The sequence below is a fragment of the Bubalus kerabau genome, chromosome 3 (genome assembly GCF_029407905.1).
Source record: "Bubalus kerabau isolate K-KA32 ecotype Philippines breed swamp buffalo chromosome 3, PCC_UOA_SB_1v2, whole genome shotgun sequence".
In the NCBI taxonomy this organism is placed as follows: domain Eukaryota; kingdom Metazoa; phylum Chordata; class Mammalia; order Artiodactyla; family Bovidae; genus Bubalus; species Bubalus kerabau.
In genome coordinates, this window is record NC_073626.1 from 45,100,358 (window position 1) to 45,121,692 (window position 21,335).

The following is a 21,335-nucleotide window of genomic DNA, read 5'->3' on the forward strand; positions in this document are numbered from 1 at the left end:
AGTCAGACTCAGTTGCATGCCTTTTGAATTCCCAAAGTCTTCACCAGCGTCCACCCAGAGGCCACATCCTCAGTGTCCTCTGTAGGGCACCCCTCCCTGTTCCATCAGGAGGCTGTGATTGCTGCTGCTTCTTCTGTCTTCACTCCAGTCCATGAAGAAAGGAGAGGTTGTCAGTGATGTCCAGCCTGGGAGGTTGTGGGGGTGAGCTGGAAGGATGTGCTTCTCAGGAGGCCACCCCTAGAGGTGCCCATACTGGGCTGGGAAAAGCTGAGCAGGATTAGAGGCAAAGAAGTGCTGTGACCCCGGTGGTAATGGGAAAGAGGTGTTGGGGAAACACTGAAACCCTGACCAGGCAAGACAGTAGCCACTTGCATGAGTTATCCTAACAATAGGAGGTCTCGGTAAGGAACACAGAACCAACTGGAAGAAATTGGGGAAAGTCGAAAGGAGAGAGGAGATGCCAGCTCATATGTCCTACCAACCCACCAGAATCCTCACTGGAATCCATCTTGACTGAGAGATGCACACACCAGTAGGGAGGACCCTGAGTCACGACGACTGGACTGGCCAGAGACAACCGGAAACCTACCCAATTACCGTGAAGTCCGATACTGTGAGCCATGTGGCAGAAGAGTTCTCCTGGGTTCCCTTTACCCTCCCGCTCTCTGACCAGGCGTCCTTCCCAATAGAGCCTCTTGTTTTGTCAGTCCATGTGTCTCCTCTGACCATTCATTTCCGAGTGTTAAACAAGAGCCCATTCTTTGGTCCTGGAAGGGGTCGCCCTTCCTGCAGCAGAAGTAAAGGAAGCCAGAAGGTTTAGATGGAGGGCTCTCCTTTTTGCTGGTATCCAGAGGAAACCTGGAGAAGGCAATGGCACCCCACTCCAGTACTCTTGCCTGGAAAATCCCATGGACGGAGGAGCCTGGTAGACTGCAGTCCATGGGGTCGCTAGGAGTCGGACACGACTGTATAACTTTCAAGTAGACAACCTGAGCGACTTCACTTTCACTTTTCACTTTCATGCATTGGAGAAGGAAATGGCAAGCCACTCCAGTGTTCTTGCCTGGAGAATCCCAGGGACAGGGGAGCCTGGTGGGCTGCCGTCTCTGGGGTCACACAGAGTCGGACACGACTGAAGCAACTTAGAGGAAACCTGGAAGGGACTGTGATACAGGCAGGATGGAGAGACATGTCTGAACACAGTCAACAATCTGCCACTGTGGTCTGAATCCTTCATAACTCTACCAGGAATTCTCCTTCTCTTCCCTCCCATTGCCTTCCACACTGTAGAGTCAAAACAAGAGACCAGGGAGAAGACGCAGGGCACAGCTGGTCTCTGAAAGCCACTCCCTGTGGGCTTGGGTCTCCTCCGTTCACTGATTTCTCCCAAGGCCCATTATGGCTGCCACCAGAGAAGAACACTTTTATGGCTCATTGACGAGTACATGAACCTACCTCAGCCCACATGTTTTGGGGAAGTACAATTTCTTTCTCTTTGGAAGGAGTTCCCTTTCAATGTCCCCTCCCCCCCCCGCCCCCCGGAGGGATTGTTTCATGTGATAAAACGCAGTTGTCAAAGGTCACCAGAAACAAATCAATATTTCAACAACGTTAGGTTTATTTCATCCTCTTCCTTGTCCCCTCCCTCCCGAGAGATTGTATTAAACCACAGAAACATGATGAATAAGGATCATTTACAAGTATATTGTTTCTGAGTGCCCAGCAGGTGATACAAAGGAAGAACTGCCGTCATGAAAGAGGATTCTGACCAGGGACAGAATCTGACTACCCCTACATGGAATGCCTTCTGGAAAGGTCGGGTTTCTGCCTTTCCCAAGGTCAGTTTCCTTTACCTCTTTCAGTCAAGGGCTATCAAAGATCAGCATATAATGAATGATGTGCCTGGCAAGTAAACATCTTTCTAATATGTACAATCTTGAAAGAAAATGTACTAGCAGATTTTTCTTCCCTTTAATTCTTTTCTCTGTTATGTTTATCAACAATACACACAACAAGTCCAGAGTCCAGAAACCAATAAAATTAAGCTGAAAAGTATGCCTTAGTATATTACTGTACAGCCTAATTTTATGTGATTCCCACCCCCCCCTTTTTTATTCTTAGAAAGTCATGAAATTCAAGATCTGTGAGAGTCAGCAGTCCTTATGCTTTTTTTCTTCTTGTTTTTTTTTTTAGTTGAATCAACTTTTTAAAATTAAAAAAAGTGTTTATTTATTTAGAGACTTCCCTGGTGGCTCAGACGGTAAAGCGTCTGCCTACAATGCAGGAGACCCAGGTTCAATCCCTGGGTTGGGAAGATCTCCTGGAGAAGGAAATGGCAACCCACTCCAGTATTCTTGCCTGGAAATCCCATGGATGGAGGGGCCTGGTAGACTACAGTCCATGGGGTCACAAAGAGTCGGACACGACTGTTATTGCATAGTGTCGAGTCTTTGTTGTGGAATGGGACACGTGGGTGCTCCGTGTGGGATCTTAGTACCCCAACCAGGGATTGAACTTGTAATTCTTAACCATTGGACCACCAGGGAAGTCCCTTCTTGTTGTTTTGGTGTTAGTAGATTTAGGAACTGAGAAGGCAATGGCACCCCACTCCAGTACTCTTGCCTGAAAAATCCCATGGACGGAGGAGCCTGGTAGGCTGCAGTCCATGGGGTTGCTAAGAGTCAGACATGACTGAGCGACTTCACTTTCACTTTTCACTTTCATGCATTGGAGAAGGAAATGGCAACCCACTTCAGTGTTCTTGCCTGGAGAATCCCAGGGATGGGGGAGCCTGGTGGGCCGCCGTCTATGGGGTCACACAGAGTTGGACACGACTGAAGTGACTTAGCAGCAGCAGCAGATTTAGGAAACAAACCATTCATTCATTCAGATGAAGTTACCATAGCGTTGGGCATATAGAATAGAGGCAGATACAGACCTGGCCTTTTAGGAATTCAAAGCCCCAGAACACCCTTCCTTCATTGTGCTTTAGCACCACCTCTGAAACAAAGAAGCAGCAGAATACTTCTCTTTTGAATATATGGCATGTACATGACTCATTGTTTCTATGACTCTAAATGAATTAAGAGGAAGTTCCTAGGGTATTGTGCAGATTAAGCTAAAGGTAGTTGTGATAGGTTGCAAAAATAGCCACAAATTATTTCATCCCCACATGCATGCCCTTTTGCAATGTGAATTTATGGTCTTCCCCTCAAGAAGTTAATTCTGTTTCTCCACCCAGTAAATCTGGGCTTGGACATGTGACTTGCTTGGCCAACAGGACATGAACAAATGTACTATAAGCAGAGACTTGAAAAATGCTTGTGCATTAGGCTTGCTGTCCTGCTGCCCTTGGAACAACATGGATGAGCCTGAGCTCCCCTGCTGGATGGAGAGAGACACAGGGCCATGGACACATCACTCCAGCAAACATATGCCACCCACCGGAGCTGTGCAGGAAGCCACCCTAGACCATACAGCCCCAGCTGCCCCACCAACTACCATTAGCTGCCTGAGCAAGCCAGCACACCACAGTTGGGCAGACTCAGCTTGGAGATCCCCACTGGCAAGCTTGTGTTGAATTCTTTCTAACCAACAGAATTGTACAAAATAATAAATATTTATTGTTTTAAGTCACATTTTGGGGTGCTGTTTTGCAGTAAAAGCAATTGATACAATCCAATTTTTTAATCTCTTAACACAAAAATATTTAATTTAACCCATCCTCCGGGAGTTGGTGATGGACAGGGAGGCCTGGCGTGCTGCAATTCATGGGGTCACAAACAGTCCGACAGGACTGAGTGACTGAACTGAACTGAACTACCAGTAATGCCCCGACCAGTAACGCTGAAGAAGCTGAAGTTGAATAGTTCTATGAAGACCTACAAGACCTTCTACAACTAACACCCAAAATAGATGTCTTTTTCATTATAGGGGACTGGAATGCAAAAGTAGGAAGTCAAGAAACACTTGGAGTAACAGGCAAATTTGGCATTGGAGTACAAAATGAAGCAGGGCAAAGGCTAATAGAGTTTCGCCAAGAAAACGCACTGGTCATAGCAACACCCTCTTCCAACAACACAAGAGAAGATTCTACACAGGGGCATCACCAGATGGTCAACACCGAAATCAGATTGATTATATTCTTTGCAGCCAAAGATGGAGAAGCTCTATACAGTCAGCAAATCAAGACCGGGAGCTGACTGTGGCTCAGATCATGACTCCTTCTTGCCAAATTCAGACTGAAATTGAAGAAAGTAGGGAAAACCACTAGACCATTCAGGTATGACCTAAATCAGATCCCTTGTGACTATACAGTGGAAGTGAGAAATAGATTTAAGGGACTAGATCTGATAGACAGAGTGCCTGATGAACTATGGATGGAGGTTTGTGACATTGTACAGGAGACAGGAATCAAGACCATCCCCAAGAAAAAGAAATGCAAAAAAGCAAAATGGCTGTCTGGGGAGGCCTTACAAATAGTTGTGAAAAGAAGAGAAGCAAAAAGCAAAGGAGAAAAGAAAAGATATACCCATTTGAATGCAGAGTTCCAAAGACTAGCAAGGAGCGATAAGAAAGCCTTCCTCAGCGATCAATACAAAAAAATAGAGGAAAACAACAGAATGGGAAAGACTAGAGATCTCTTCAAGAAAATTAGAAATACCAAGGGAACATTTCATGCAAAGATGGGCTCAACAAAGGACAGAAATGGTATGGACCTAACAGAAGAAGAAGAGGTGTCAAGAATACACAGAAGAACTGTACAAAAAGATCTTCACAACCAAGATAATCACGATGGTGTGATTACTCACGTAGAGCCAGACATCCTGGAATGCAAAGTCAAGTGGGCCTTAGGAAGCATCACTATGAACAAAGCTAGTGGAGGAAACACCAGACCACCTGACCTGTCTCTTGAGAAACCTGTATGCAGGTCAGGAAGCAACAGTTAGAACTGGACATAGAACAACAGACTGGTTCCAAATAGGAAAGGAGTACATCAAGGCTGTATATTGTCACCCTGCTTATTTAACTTACATGCAGAGTACATCATGAGACATGCTGGGCTGGAGGAAGCACAAGCTGGAATCAGGATTGCTGGGAGAAATATCAATAACCTCAGATATGCAGATGACACCACCCTTACGGCAGAAAGTGAAGAGGAACTAAAAAGCCTCTTAATGAAAGTGAAAGAGGAGAGTGAAAAAGTTGACTTAAAGCTCAACATTCAGAAAACTAAGATCATGGCATCTGGTCCCATCACTTCATGGGAAATAGATGGGGAAACAGTGGAAACAGTGTCAGACTTTATTTTTCTGGGCTCCAAAATCACTGCAGATGGTGACTGCAGCCATGAAATTAAAAGACACTTACTCCTTGGGAGGAAAGTTATGACCAACCTAGACAGCATATTCAAAAGCAGAGCCATTACTTTGTCAACAAAGGTCCGTCTAGTCAAGGCTATGGTTTTTCCAGTGGTCATGTATGGATGTGAGAGTTGGACTGTGAAGAAAGCTGAGCACTGAAGAATTGATGCTTTTGAACTGTGGTGTTGGAAAAGACTCTTGAGAGTCCCTTGGACTGCAAGGAGATCCAACCAGTCCATCCTAAAGGAGATCAGTCCTGGGTATTCATTGGTAGGACTGATGTTGAAGCTGAAACTCCAATACTTTGGCCACCTGATGTGAAGAGCTGACTCATTTACAAAGACCCTGATGCTGGGAAAGATTGAGGGCAGGAGGAGAAGGGGATGACAAAGGAGATGGTTGGATGGCATCACCGACTCAGTGGACATGGGTTTGGGTGGACTCCGGGAGTTGGTGATGGACAGGGAGGCCTGGCGTGCTGCGGTTCATGGGGTCACAAAGAGTCGGACATGACTGAGCGACTGAACTGAACTGATCCCACCTACAGGGTTAGGATGAGTTCAGAAAGTAAAAATTTAAGTAGTCTATACTGTAAAATTTCTTAAGACTGCCTGTCAATTCTTTTGACATTTTTGCCTGAGGATTTAAACAATTGGGAGCGATTTTAAAAAAAAAAGAATGCTTTATAGAGGTGCGATTGATACACAAAAAGCTGGAGATGTTTAAAGTATACAACTTGATGTGTTTGGGAATTGGCAGAGATTGTTATTGTTTATTATTATTATTTGTAGTACTGGTCCAAAATTGAAACTGGTCCTGCTGCTGCTGCTAAGTCGCTTCAGTTGTGTCCGACTCTGTGTGACCCCATGGTAAGATTTGCAGTTAACAGAGGAATAGAATCACAGCTTACTATGCCAGCTTTTACTCTGGCTCTGCCTAATATACTGCAAGTCAATGTTTACTTCATGAGTGGTGTTTAGTGCTTTTCAATTAAACACCAAGCCATGTTGTTAATATGGAAATTACTATGATGAGCTGTACCCACTGTCTCTGCATCACTCGCTCCCTCCATGTGCTGGCAGTCAGGGATCATTCCGGAATGTGGTGGTTAGCATCCTGGGATATTAGCCCAGTGGATGCAGCAGTTGTGTCTGCGTTGCCGCCTGCTACTCCTCCACCCCCTGGAATCTGGTTTTGCTCCACTATGGCAACGGAGTGCTTCTGCTCAAGGTCACGGCTCTGCATTGCTAAATCCAGTGGACACTTTGCGACTTCTATTTTCACCTCTTAGCAGCATGTGACCCTGATGACAAATTCCTTCTTGAAGTATGTTCTTCTTGTGGCTTCCATCACACTGTCATCTTCTGGTTTTCTTCCTACTGCCCTGAATATGCTGTGGTCTCCTTTGAGGGCTCATTTGTATCCCTTCATCCTTTAAGTACTGATGTTCCTTCAGGGTACATGAGGCTTCCCTGGTAGCTCAGATGGTGAAAGCGTCTGCCTACAATGCGGGAGACCTGGGTTCGATTCCTGGGTTGGGAAGATCCCCTGGAGAAGGAAATGGCAACCCACTCCGGCACTCTTGCCTGGAAAATCCCATGGACAGAGGAGCCTGATAGGCTAAAGTCCATGGCGTCACAAAGAGTCGGACACGACTGAGTGACTTCATTTCACTTGACTTCAGGGTATGTCCTGGGTCACCTTCTCTTTTTATTATACACACTCTTCCCCCGGCAATCTCATCCCTTACACAGGTTCTTGTCTTCTATGTGACTGTCTTCTAAATTACTGTCTCTATCTGAAACCTCTTCTGAGCATCTGAAGTCCAGCCATTCACTGCACAGCTTCTCTCCGATGGCTCCATCCCAGCCTGTCCCAGCCTGAAGGCTGACTCCTTCTGCCCTCCCCTGGCCACAAGCAGTCTCCTTTTGCTCCCCACCCACCCAATTCATCAGCTCCTTCTATAGACCAAACTGCAGTGAACGACACTTCCATCCTTCTGATTACTGAGAAGAGAACCCCAGGAACCATCCTTGACTTCTCCCTTGCCTCTTCCACAGTCCTAAATTAATAGACTAATCCTGTCAATTCCTCCCTCTCAATAGGTCTTAAATAAATCCAGTTCTCTCTAGCTTTCTCCCTCTCCACTTCAGAGAATGTATGCTCCCAAATCACCTGTCTCTATGCCAGCCAAGTCCCAGAATGCCAGACTCCTGAGTCCATTGTCCTTTTCATTTTCCCAGGTAGTACCTGCCTTGAAGCTGCAAAGAAAAGTGCTCTGGTTGACTTAGTCTGAAAAGGCCAGAGGGCTTGGAAATGTGCGTGTGTGTATATGAAAACTTATTGCTTAAAAATTTGATCCAACTGCATCTATAGTAATTTCTAGAGCTTCTAAATTTCTCCATTTATTTTCTAGAGCTTCATATCTACTTTATAGCTAATAGTAATCATACTCTGTGCTGTGCTTAGTCTCTCAGTCATGTCTGGCTCTTTGTGAACCCATGGGCTGCAGCACACCAGGCTCCTCTGTCCATGGGGATTCTCCAGGCAAGGATACAGGAGTGGGTTGCCATGCACTCCTCCAGGGGATCTTCCCAACGCAGGGATTGAACCCAGGTCTCCTGCATTGCAGGCAGATTCTTTACTGACTGAGCCACGAGGGAAGCCCGAGAATACTGGAATAGGTAGCCTATCCCTTCTCCAGGGGAACTTCCCCACTCAGGAACTGAACAGGGGTCTCCTGTATTTCAGGTAGATTCTTTACCAGCTGAGCTACCTGGGAAGTCCAATCATATTCTACTTGGCAGCTGATAGTATACTACTAATACTATAGGTAGTATACAATGTGTCAGTTCAGTTCAGTCGCTCAGTCATGTCGGACTCTTTGCAACCCCATGAATTGCAGCACACCAGGCCTCCCTGTCCATCACCAACTCCCAGAGTTCACCCAAACTCACGTCCCTCGAGTCAGTGATGCCACCCAGCCATCTCATCCTCTGTCGTCCCCTTCTCCTCCTGCTCCCAATCCCTCCCAGCATCAGGGTCTTTTCCAATGAGTCAACTCTTCATAGTAGTATACTGTAGGATAGCTACAGTTAATAGCATAGATTGCTTTTTTCCCTTCATAATTTTAGCTTTTAATTGCCTATGTTGAAGCTCAAATGTTTGTTTCTTAATTTCTCACATTCTTGAAAGTTGTTTCTTCCAGTCTGCTGGAATTTTTCATCTCTGTATTTGCTTGGCATTTTTTTACCCCCAAGCTGTCTAGTGGACACTGCAGAGTTATGATTCTGTAAGTAAAATCAAGATCAATCATTCAGCTGTTTGATGACTTCTCATTACTTACAGTTTTTTTTTTTTTAAATTCTGAAAAGTGCTCATTTATTTTTACAATTTCCTTTTTTTTTTCTTGCTCAAAAGGATAATTAAAATCCAGAGGACCTCTTTTGAAACTTTCCATATGTAGATTCACTAATATTTTGGACTGAGTAAAATAATGGGTTGTGGGAATATCTTGATTCTTCTTGTTTTCATACATTTTAAACCATGTATTGGGTACCATTTTGCCTTTTTATACTATTCAGGCAACTCACTGCAAAAGACCCTGATGCTGGGAAAGATTGAAGGCAAAAGGAGAAGAGGGTGACAGAGGATGTGATGGTTGGATAGCTTCACCGATTTAATGGACATGAACTTGGGCAAACTCTGGGAGATAGGGAGGGACAGGGAGGCCTGGCGTGCTGCAGTCCATGGGGTTGTAAAGAGTCAGACACGGCTTAGCAACTGAACAACAGCAGCAGTTGGGTGCAGGGTGTTGATAGGCCTGTAGAAGGTGGCAGTGTGATTTGACAGCTGGATGAGGGCTGATTAAGATGCACGGCATGGCAGGATAGATGCTTGCTCTCGGTGGGTATATGGGGCGCCTCTTGGGCCCCATCTGCATCTGCAGCCAGAGGTGCAGGTGGCCTGGCAGTGCCTGGACTCAGCTGTCCTTTGAGTCTCTGGCTGGCCTGTGGCCTCTCTGTTCTTGCTGTTGGGGAGGCTTCCAGGAACTCCCTGGTGACAGAGTCACAACTGAGCTCTGGGAGCATGACACTCCATGGGGCTGTTTTTGACCACAGACGGATGGGAGCCATGGTATGGTGTGAATAAATGTACTTTACTTGACTTTTTCATTCTCACTCTCCTGCTCCCTCAAGTACAGGGAAAAGTATCTACATAATAATAAATATTCTTCAGTGTGGCGAGGATTAAATAAGATAAAGTGGGTACAGGTCTGTCAAATAGTAGATACTCAATAAATGTTAATTTTCCTCTCCGTTCCTACACTTACAAAATTGTGATAATGAATGTCATTATTTTGTTTAGCTTTCTTGGTCGTTTTTACTACTGGGCTCGAAAAATAATTTAAAGAAAATAATCTTTTAAACTTAAAACTCTTGAAAAATTGAAATTAATACTAATCAGTGACCGATAAGTACAGCTAAGAAGTATAGCCGAGATGGGGCATCTCTGGTAGCTTAGCTGGTAAAGAATCCACGTCCAATGCAGGAGACCCTGGTTCCATTCCTGGGTGGGGGAGTTCCCTTGGTGAACAGATAGGCTACCCACTCCAGTATTCTTGGGCTTCCCTGGTAGCTCAGTTGGTAAAGAATCCGCCTGCAAGATGGGAGACCTGGGTTTGATCCTGGGTTGGGAAAAATCCCCTGGAGGAGGGCATGGCAACCTACTCCTGTAGGTTGACTGGAGAATCCACTTGGACAGAGGAGCCTGGCAGGCTGAAGTTCATGGGGTTGCAAAGAGTCAGACATGACTGAGCAGCTAAGCACAGCACAGCACATAGCTGAATGTCCCATGTGTATTCAGAAATACCTAGAATCTAGTTCTGGTCCCACTGGTGACTTAGCGACTAAACAACAATGAAATGACTATCTGCTTCACTTTGGAAGATTTGTGGTGCCTCACACAACATTGAATGAGGAAATAGGCTGTTCCAACTCCTAGCAACTGTTGGCAGAGGGAAGGAAGAAAGAGGGAGAAAACAATGTTTTAATAGTAACACAGTCAAGATGGAATTTATTTCTAGCTTTCACTTCAAGTAGGAAGTGATTCTAATAACCAAAATTGGCTTGAAACCCCCCACCCACTTAGTCCTGGCTGCAAAATGATGCTCTGCTGAAAGTACCCTGTGCCTCCAGATGCCACAGAGGCAGGATCAGAGCTCAGCGATTCACAGCCAGGGATGGACAAAGCCTTTCCTCATGGCCAGCTGATACTAACTCAGTCTTCAAAGAATTCCTGTGCATAAGCCAAGAAGTAAAGTTAACTCACAGAAATCACTCTTAAAGATCCCAAAGCAAGAAACAGATATCTCAGTGACTGAGTGAAATAAGCACATTATGTGTTATATGGTGAAACCAGACTGAACCCTAACTAGTCTCTTCACTAAGAATTTTGGGAAGGAGGAGCTAAGGAGGATATCCAAACGACTCTGTGTCCTTTGAAATTTGTTGTACATGTTAATGGAGAATGAACTGTGTATAAACCTGGCGGTCCAGTCGTTGGGATTTTACCTTCCAAGACACACATTGCAGGTTTGATCTCTGTTCCAAGAGCTAGGATCCCACAAGCCTCGTGGCCAACAAACCAAAACATAAAACAAGAAGAATTGTAACAAATGAACAGTTAAAACAATGGTCCACATTAAAAAAAATCTTTAAAAAATCCCAGGATTGGGTGTCATTTCCTTCACCCTCACCAATTGTTTTCTTTCTTTGAAAATTCTAAGTTAATTATTTGGGGAGTTATATTCATTTTTTTGTTTTTTTGGTCTTTCTTTTAATTATGGTAAAAAAAAAACAAACTATATAACATTAAATGTTTCATCTTAACTGTTTTTGAGTGTACAGCTCCGTAGTGTTAAGTATATTCACATTGTTGTGTAACAGGCTTCTAAAACTTTTTCATCTTGCAACACTGAAATTCTATACCCAGGAAACACCAATTCCTCCCTCTCAGTCCTTGGCAACCACCTTTCTACTTTTTGTTTCTGTAATTTTCACTTCTTTGGACACCTTCTGTGAGTGGAAACACGGTATTTGTCCTCTTGTGACTGGCTTCTTTCTCTTTGAATAATGTCTCAAGGTTCATCCATGGTTTAGCATGGGACTCTTTAGCAGGGGCTCACTCTTTTTAAAGCTGCACAATATCAATAACCTCAGATATGCAGATGACACCACCCTTATGGCAGGAAGTGAAGAGGAACTAAAAAGCCTCTTGATGAAAGTGAAAGTGGAGAGTGAAAAAGTTGGCTTAAAGCTCAACATTCAGAAAACGAAGATCATGGCATCTGGTCCCATCGCTTCATGGCAGATAGATGGGGAAACAGTGGAAACAGTGTCAGACTTTATTTTTTTGGGCTCCAAAATCACTGCAGATGGTGACTGCAGCCGTGAAATTAAAAGATGCTTACTCCTTGGAAAGAGAGTTATGACCAACCTAGATAGCATATTCAAAAGCATGCAAACTCTTAGTTGGGGCCTGCAAGATCTTTAGCTGCAATATGGAGGATCTATTCCCTGTTCTGGGAACCTGGACCCCTGCATTGGGAGCCCAGAGTCTTAGCCACTGGACCACCAGGCAAGTCCTTCCATGGAAGTTTCTGAGACATGTTTCATAAGAGTTGTCAAAGGGCTCCTCGGGATAGAGCAGCTGATGGTCTGAAGCTGCCCCTTGGGGGACCCGCTGTAAGCCTGTTGTACCCCTGTGTGCAGCAGCCCTGACTGTAACCTCTGACCCCGTTTCCGGTTATGCCTTAGACTCATTTGTTGTGCAGGCTTTACGTGTTACATAACCAGTTCACGTCTCTGAGTTCTAGCATCCTCTTTATAAAATGAAAGTGAAAACATTTAATAAACGTATTCAAGTGTGAAGCGCAAAATACTTTTTATCATTAAATATAAATCACTATGTTGTCACACCTCACATCCACTACCATATAAATGAATACTTGCCTTTGTAAATAAAAAGTCATTTATACAGATCTCTAGACTCAGGATAACGGGCAGTGAGTGTTTTAGGCTGAGCTGCTGATTCTAGAGAAAGCTCACTGCTAATTCCTCTTTTTGTCTTTATGGAGGCAGCGGGATTGTTGAACTCGGCCGCCTGACCTGGCCTTCATCGTGGCCAGAAGTTCATGCCAACTCATCCCTCGGTCTGTGTGGTTTGGCCTGCCTGCCACTTTAAGCAGTGCTCATTCTAGACGGGCTTTTGAAAATTTTTGGAGCCTGATAGTGCCAATCAGGAGAGGGCAGCTTCAATCTCTTCCCCCAACCTGGCCCCCCGACTCTGCATTCCACCCTCAACGGAATCTCTTCTCTGTCAATACGTCTACAGTTACTAATTTGTAACACCAAAAAGCACCTGTAGTTAGCTTACTGCTATATTGGACTTTTATTTTCAGTCTCAGAAATAGCTTATCATTCACAGATGAGAGAAAACACTGAATAAAACTCCTTTCTTTCTACATGACAATATGACTGAATTATCGTCATTCACTGAAATATCCCTGCTCTTCATTTGATTGCCAAATTTTGCCAAATATTTTGGCAGATATTTGCCAAACATTGCCAAATATTTCACAACTGGAGTCAACCTAGTATCAGAGAAAATTTTATCTGTATATAAAACAATTAAAAAAAATAAAAAAATCAATTTTACCTGCCTATCATAATGTGATCAAGATGATCACTTCCACTTTTATAAATGGGACTGTTGGACTAGACACACCACCTTCTCTCAAATTCTCTGTCTCCTTTGCATGCGGATCAGCTGAGCGTATCCCTGGGTTAAGATATTGGTAGTAGTGTGTCTTCCTTCCTTATATCTCACTTGTCCTCCCATCCTTCCTTCTGTTTGCTTGAAAGTCATAGCAGTACTTTGCTCTGACTCTTACCGTGGCATATAGTCCTGGGGGTCAAAGCTTTCCTTAGTCGAGGCACTATAAACACGCCACAGGTCTTCTGCCTGTATTCCTGTTCAAGGACTACATTAAATGCAGAGTCTTCCAGCTCAGGTTCAAATGTCCTGACTTCTCTGTAGTAAGGTAATGCAGTAGTGAGCATGATGATTTTCATCCAACAACCTCCCTTCTTTCGTCCACTTCCACGGTCACAGACTAGACTTCTGCTGAGTGTTCAGTGAGAACGAGGCAGGGGCTGGAGGAGAGGCTGATGGAGGCTGCAGTGGTTTCGCCAGGTGAGAAACAGGCCTTCATGTCGTGTCTGTTAGTCATGGGGTTGCGATGCAGAGGGGCGATGGTTGACTTGAGGACATGTGCTACCCAGACCGGATGGCCAGACCAGCAGACATCTATTTCTCACAGTTCTGGAGGCTAGAAGTCTAAGCTCAAGGTGTTGGTAGGCTTGGTTTCTTCTGAAGCCTACATCTTTGGCTTGGAGATGGCCACCTTCTCACTGAGTCCTCATGTGGTCTCTCTTCTGTGCGTGCGCTTCTGTGGCTCTTGGGTGTCCAGATTACCTCTTATAAGGACACCAAATCAGACTGGATTAGGGCCCACTCTAGCAGCTTCATTTTAACTTAGTCACCTCTTTGAAGGCCCTAACTCCAAACCATTCTGACTTACTGAGGATTAGGGCTTCAACACAAGAAGTTTGGGGAACATAATTCAGTCCATAACCCTCTCCGTGCACTGGGTGAGCTAAAACAGTAGCTCTAAAAACTTCATGAAAATAAAATTGTGATAAGAAAATAGCATTTTATAAAAATTTGTATTGGAAAAAATATACTGAATTATTTAAATTTTTCTAATTCATTCTGTGTGTATTGTGTTACACTAGGTGCCTCAGAAGGAAAAAGGACCAGGGGCAATAGTTATTTGATAGGAGTTGGTCAGGCTGATTTTTTTTCTACTTGTTCTGTCAACTGCTGAAAGGAATTCAAGTTTCTGGTTATCACTGTGGATTTGTCTACTTCTTCCTTTAGTTTTGTCAGTTTTCACTTTATATATTTTGAAACTTTAATATTAGAGGCATACATATTCAGGATTATGTCTTCCTGATGGACTGATTCTTTCATTGTTATGAAATGCTTCTTTGTCGTGAAGTCTACCTTGACTGATTTTAACATGGTCACAACAGCTTTCTTACACTTACTGTTGCATGATATATCTTTTCCCTTCAGCGTGCTTATGTCCTTGTCTTCAAATTGCATCCTTTATAAACAGCATATTACTCAATCTTGCATTTTAAATTCAGCCTGGCAGTCTGCCGTTTAATTGGGGTATATAGCCTATTGACATTTTGTGTAGTTGTTGATATGGTTGGATTAAGGTCAATCAATTCGTACTGTTTTATGTTTGTCATGCATTTATTAATTATGAAAATATGGTAACACATTTACAGGAGGCTTTGTAAATACAGAACAAGGTTAATATAGTTCTGCTATATATTGCAATTATTTTTAAGTAGAAAAATTAAGATTTTTAGTTGAAGTTTCAATATTAAACTCTCAAAAATGAATAGAACGAATATACAGAGAAGTAAAAGGCTACAGTAGACCTGAAAAGCACTATGAGCCAATTCAACATAATTAAGATGTATACAATTCTCACACAACAGTAGGATACAAATTCTATTCGAGTTCCCAAAGACTATAAACTAGAAGACACCAGAACATATGCAGGGACATAAGACCAGGTGCAAAAATTTGATGGTCTAAAGGTATGGAAATCACAGTGTCTATTCTCTTACTTCCCTGGTGGCTCAGAAGGTAAAGCGTCTGTCTACAATGTGGGAGACCTGGGTTCGACCCCTGGGTTGGGAAGATCCCCTGGAGAAGGAAATGGCAATCCACTCCAGTACTATTGCCTGGAAAATCCCATGGACAGAGGAGCCTGGTAGGCTACAGTCTATGGGGTCACAAAGAGTTGGACATGACTGAAGCGACTTCACTTCTTCACGTCACTTCTCATTCCCTTATCAGTGTGGAATTATTAGAGATCAATATCAAAAGATATTCGAAAATAGCCCACATGTTTTCAAGTGCAATGTCATGTGTTTCTGTTACTCTGTTACTCCTTTTGTTATTGAATCAGGTTGATACATAGCGAACCAAAATGATGAGATGCTGAAGTTTGGAGGAGAGAGGGTTTATTTGCAAGGCAGCCAAGCAAGGAGATGGGAGAGCAACTCTCAGACCTGCTTCCCCGAAGGCAAGGGGCTCAGGGCATTAATGGAACAAAGAATAAGGAAACAGGATGGTCTGAGGCTTAGGGAGCTTGGGAAAAGATGCGGTATTCGTCATTCTGCACAGGTGCACTAAGCTACAGGGTTCTGCATGCTAAAAAGTGGAGGCATTTAGCACAATCTGACGGTGGAATTTTGTCCCTCTGATGTCAAAAGGTCACCAACTGGACACACACGTGCCCAACTGGAGGGTCAGTGGTCATATCCGATCTCAACCAACTAAGTTACAACTTGACACAGCTGACTCCAAGTTCCTGGAAAACAACTGAGGCAAATATTTTGTTGTTTGGGCTGTGTGCTGCTTGGAGGACATGCAAGTCTTAAAAACAACCTTGATTAGTAGAGGGAGGTAAAATGATTTTGCCTACGATTTCACTTTCCCACTTTTTGTTGAATTGAATATTTTAACATAATTTAGAAAAGTTCTTCTATGTTTTGAAAAATCACAGTCCATTTTAAATTAGCACTTCATGTAAAATGGAAGAAATTTACAATGGTACAATTTCTTTTCTCCATCTTTTGTAAATGTTGTCATATATGTTACTACTATGGACTTTATAAACCTTATACACTACAATGATACTACTTTCACTTTAAACATTTATCTTTTAAAGAAACAAAGAGAAAAACAATAACCTTTTAGTATATTTTTGTTGTTGTTCAGTCACTCAATCATGTCCAACTCTTTCCGACCCTATGGACCGCAGCACGTCAGGCTTCCCTGACATTCACCAACTCTCGGACCTTGCTTAAATTCATGTCCATTGAGTCGGTGATGCCATCCAACCATCTCACCCTCTGTCATCCCCTTCTCTTCCTGCCTTCGATCTTTCCCTGCATCAGGGTCTTTTTCAATGAGTTGGCTCTTTGCATCAGGAGGCCAAAGTATTGGAGCTTCATCTTCAGCATCAGCCCTTCCAATGAATATTCAGGGTTGATTTCCTTTAGGATTGACTGGTTTGATCTCCTTCTGTCCAAGAGACTTCTTGAGAGTCTTCTCCAACACCACAGTTCAAAAGCATCAACTCCTTGACACTCAGCCTTCTATAAAGGATGTCCAGCTCTCACATCCATATATGACTGCTGTAAAAACCATAGCTTTGACTATATGAACCATTGTTGGTAAAACTATGTCTCTGCTTTTTAATTCTATGTCTAGCTTTTCCATAGCTTTTCTTTCAAAGAACAAGCGCCATTTAATTTCAAGGCTGCAGTCATAGTGCACAGTGATTTTGGGTCCAAGAAAATAATCTGTCACAGCTTCCATTGTTTCCCCATCTATTTGCTGTGAAGTGATTGGACCAGATGCCATGATCTTAGTTTTCTGAATGTTGAGTTTTAAGCCAGCTTTTTCACTCTCCTCTTTCACCTTAATCAAGAGGCTCTTTAGTTCCTCTTTGCTTTCTGCCGTTAGAGAGGTGTCATCTGCATATCTGAGGTTATTAATATTTCTCCTGGCAATCTTGAGTCCAGCTTGAGCTTCAACCAGCCTGGCATTTTGCATGATGTACTCTAAATATAAGTTAAATAAGCAGGGTGACAATATATACCCTTGACATTCTTCTTTCCCAATTTTGAACCAGCCTGTTGTTCCATGTCCAGTTCTATCTGTTGCTTCTTGACCTGCATACAGATTTCTCAGGAGGTAGGTAAGGTGGTCTGATATTCCTATGTCTTAAAGAATTTCCCACAGTTTGTTGTGATCCACATAGTCAAAGGCTTTAGCAAAGTCAATGAAGTAGAAGTAGATGCTTTTCTAAAACTCTCTTGCTTTTTCTATGATCCAATGGATGTTGGCAATTTGATCTTTGGTTCTTCTGCCTTTTCTAAATCCAGCTTGTACATCTGGAAGTTCACGGTTCATGTACTGCTGAAGCCTAACTTGAAGGATTTTGAGCATTATCTTGATAGCATGTGAAATTAGTGCAATTGTGCAGTAGTTTGAACATTCTTTGGCATTGTCCTTCTTTGAGATTGGAATGAAAACTGACTTTTCCAGTCCTGTGGCCACTGCTGAGTTTTCCAGATTTGCTGGCATATTGAGTCACAACATCATCTTTTAGTATTTGAAATAACTCAGCTGGAATTCCATCACCTCCACCAGCTTTGCTGGTAGTAATGCTTCCTAAGACTCACTTGACTTCACACTCCAGGATGTCTGACTCTAGGTGAGTCATCACACCACTGTGGTTATCCAGGTCATTAAGTATGTTTAACTACTTCATTCCTTCCTCTAAATCTGAGATTCCACCTGGTTTCATTTCTCTTTTAGTCTAAAGAGTTGCTTTAGCATTTCTTACAGTGTAGGTCTGCTGACAACAAATTCTTTCAATTTTCATTTATTAGAAAATGTTTTTATTTTATGCCTCTCCACTGCTTTAAAGTCAACTTTAAAAAGAGTGACTACTTCATGGCTTTCTCAGCAGCTCTCAGAAGTCTATGGCCCTGTGTTCACTGTGTGTTATGGCATGAAGCCTGCTGTGGCGTTGTATGGATATGAAGCAGTGAGGGAAGCTCTGATTGATTTGGGAGAAGAGTTTTCTGGAAGAGGCAGTCTTGCATTGTCTGAAAGAATATGTAAAGGACATGGTAGACGGTGGAGGAAGACAGTGCAGTAGAAGGATGTGTGCTCATCTTCTCCTGTGAGAATGCCAAAATTACAACTCACTGCTGAACAACTGTTGACAGAAGAAAGTTGGATCCTGCCAAAAAAAGATGCCCCATGTCCAAGGGCAAAGGAGAAGCCCTAGGAACATGGTAGGAGGGGCGAAATTGTATTTAGAATCAAACACTATACCCACTAGAGACCCTTGAAGGGCTCAAACAAACCCTGTGTGCACCAGGACCCAGAGACCCCCACAGGGACTGAGCCAGAACAGTGTTTGAGTGTCTCCTGCAGAGGTACGGGTCAGCAGTGGCCTGCCACAGGGCCAGGGGCTCTGTGGTGCAACAGGCCTGGGTATGGCATAAGCTGTATTGGAGGAGGTTGCCATTAACCCCACCATAGGGCTGCCAGAACTTACACAGGACTGGGGAAACAGACTCTTGGAGGGGAAAAACAAAACCTTGTGTGCACCAGGACCCAGGAGAAAGGAGCAGTGACCCCAAAAGAGACTGACCGAGACATGCCCGTGAGGGTCCAGGAGTCTCTGGCAGAGGCGTGGGTCAGCGGTGGCCCGCTGCAGGGCCGGGGGCACTCAGTGCGGCAGTGTGTGCATGGGCATTTTGAAGGAGGTCGCCATCATCTTCAATGCCGCCACCATAGTTTGGCCTCAGGTCAAACAACAGGGAGGGAGCACAGCTTCCTCCATCTACAGAAAATTGGATTAAAGATTTACTGAGCATGGCCCTGTCCATCAGAATAAGACCCAGTTTCCCCCTCAGTCAGTCTCTCCCATCAGGAAGCTTCCATAAGCTTCTTAACCTTAGCCATCAGAGGGCAGACAGAATGAACCACAGTCACAGAAAACTAATCAAATTGATCACATGGATCACAGCCTTGTCTAACTCAATGAAACTATGAGCCATGCCGTGTAGGGTCACATAAGATGGATGGGTCATGGTGGAGAATTCTGACAAAACGTGGTCCACTGGAGAAGGGAATGGCAAACCACTTCAGTATTCTAGCCTTGAGAACCCCATGAACAGTATGAAAGGGCAAAAAGATAGGACACTGAAAGATGAACTCCCCAGGTCGGTAGTGCCCAATATGCTACAGGAGAACGGTGGAGAAATAACTCCAGAAAGAATGAAGAGACTGAGTAAATGCAAAAATGCCGAGTTGTGGATGTGACTGGTGATGGAAGTAAAGTCTGATGCTGTAAAGAACAAAATTGCATAGGAACCTGGAATGTTAGGTCCATAAATCAAGGGAAATTGGAAATGGTCAAACAGGAGATGGCAAGAGTGAACATTGACATTTTAGGAATCAGTGAACTAAAATGGACTGGAATGGATGAATTTAACTCAGATGACCATTATATCTACTGCTGTGGGCAAGAATCCCTTAGAAGAAATGGAGTATCCATCATAGTCAATGAAAGAATTGGAAATGCAGTACTTGGGTGCAATCTCAAAAACAACACAATGATCTCTGTTCGTTTCCAAGGCAAACCATTCAATATCACAGTAATCCAAGACTATGCCCCAACCAGTAATGCTGAAGAAGCTGAAGTTTAACGGTTCTATGAAGACCTACAAGACCTTCTAGAACTAACACCCCAAAAAGATGTCCTTTTCATTATAGGGGACTGGAATGCAAAAGTAGGAAGTCAAGAGATTCCTGGAGTAACAGGCAAATATGGTCTTGGAGTAAAAAATGAAGCAGGGCAAAGGCTAACAGAGTTTTGCAAAGAGAATGCACTGGTCATAGCAAACACCCTCTTCCAACAACACAAGAGAAAACTTTACACATGGACATCACCAGATGGTCAACATCAAAATCAGATTGATTATATTCTTTGCAGCCAATGATGGAGAAAATCTATACAGTCCGCAAAAACAAGACTGGGAGTTCACTGTGGACAGATCATGAACTTCTTATTGCAAAATTCAGATTTAAATTGAAGAAAGTAGAGAAAGCAAGTAGACCATTCAGGTATGACCTAAATCAGATCCCTTACAGTGGAAGTGAGAAATAGCTTCAAGGGATTAGATCTGATAGACAGAGTGCCTGAAGAACTATGGATGGAGGTTCCTGACATTGTACAGGAGGCAGTGATCAAGACCACCCCCAAGCAAAAGAAATGAAAAAAGATAAAATGGTTGTCAGAGGAGGCCTTCCAAATAGCTGAGAAAAGAAGAGAAGCTAAAGGCAAAGGAGAAAAGGAAAGATAGAACCATTAGAATGTAGAGTTCCAAAGAATAGCAAAGAGAGATAAGAAAACCTTCCTCAGGGATCAATGCAAAGAAATAGAGGAAAACAATAGAATGGGAAAGGCTAGAGATCTCTTCAAGAAAATTAGAGATACCAAGGGAACATTTCATGCAAAGATGGGCACAATTAAGGACAGAAATGGTATGGACCTAACAGAAGCAGAAGATATTAAGAAGAAGTGGCAAAAATACACAGAAGAACTAAACAAAAACGATTTTCATGACTCAGATAACCACGATGGTGTGATCACTCACCTAGAGCCAGACATCCTGGAATGAGAAGTTAAGTGGGCCTTAGGAGGCATCACTACAAACAAAGCTAGTGAAGGTGATGGAATTCCAGTTGACCTATTTCAAATCCTAAGAGATGATGCTGGGAAAGTGCTGCGCTCAATATGCCAGCAAATTTGGAAAACTCAGCAGTGACCACAGGACTGGAAAAGGTCAGTTTTCATTCCAATCCCAAAGAAGGGCAATGCTAAAGAATGTTCAAACTATCGCACAATTGCACTCATCTCACACGCTAGCAAAGTAATGCTCAAAATTCTCCAAGCCAGGATTCAACAGTACATGAACCATGAACTTCCAGATGTTCAAGCTGGATTTGGAAAAGGCAGAGGAACCAGAGATCAAATTGCCAACATCCATTGGATCATAGAAAAACAAGAGAGTTCCAGAAAAACATCTACTTCTGCTTTATTGACTATGCCAATGCCTTTGACTATGTAGATCACAACAAACTATGGAAAATTCTTAAAGAGATGAGACTACCAGACCACCTGACCTGCCTCCTGAGAAACCTATATGCAGGCCAAGAAGCAAGAGTTAGAAC

General features: G+C 43.4%; 1 non-coding gene across 1 annotated transcript; it reads left to right on the forward strand.

Annotated features, from left to right (window-relative positions):
- Positions 1–2,242: 2,242 nt before the first annotated feature.
- On the forward strand, positions 2,243–2,314 carry TRNAC-ACA (transfer RNA cysteine (anticodon ACA)). The gene has a single exon. It is a non-coding gene; the product is annotated as a tRNA-Cys (tRNA).
- The last annotated feature ends 19,021 nt before the right edge of the window (positions 2,315–21,335 follow it).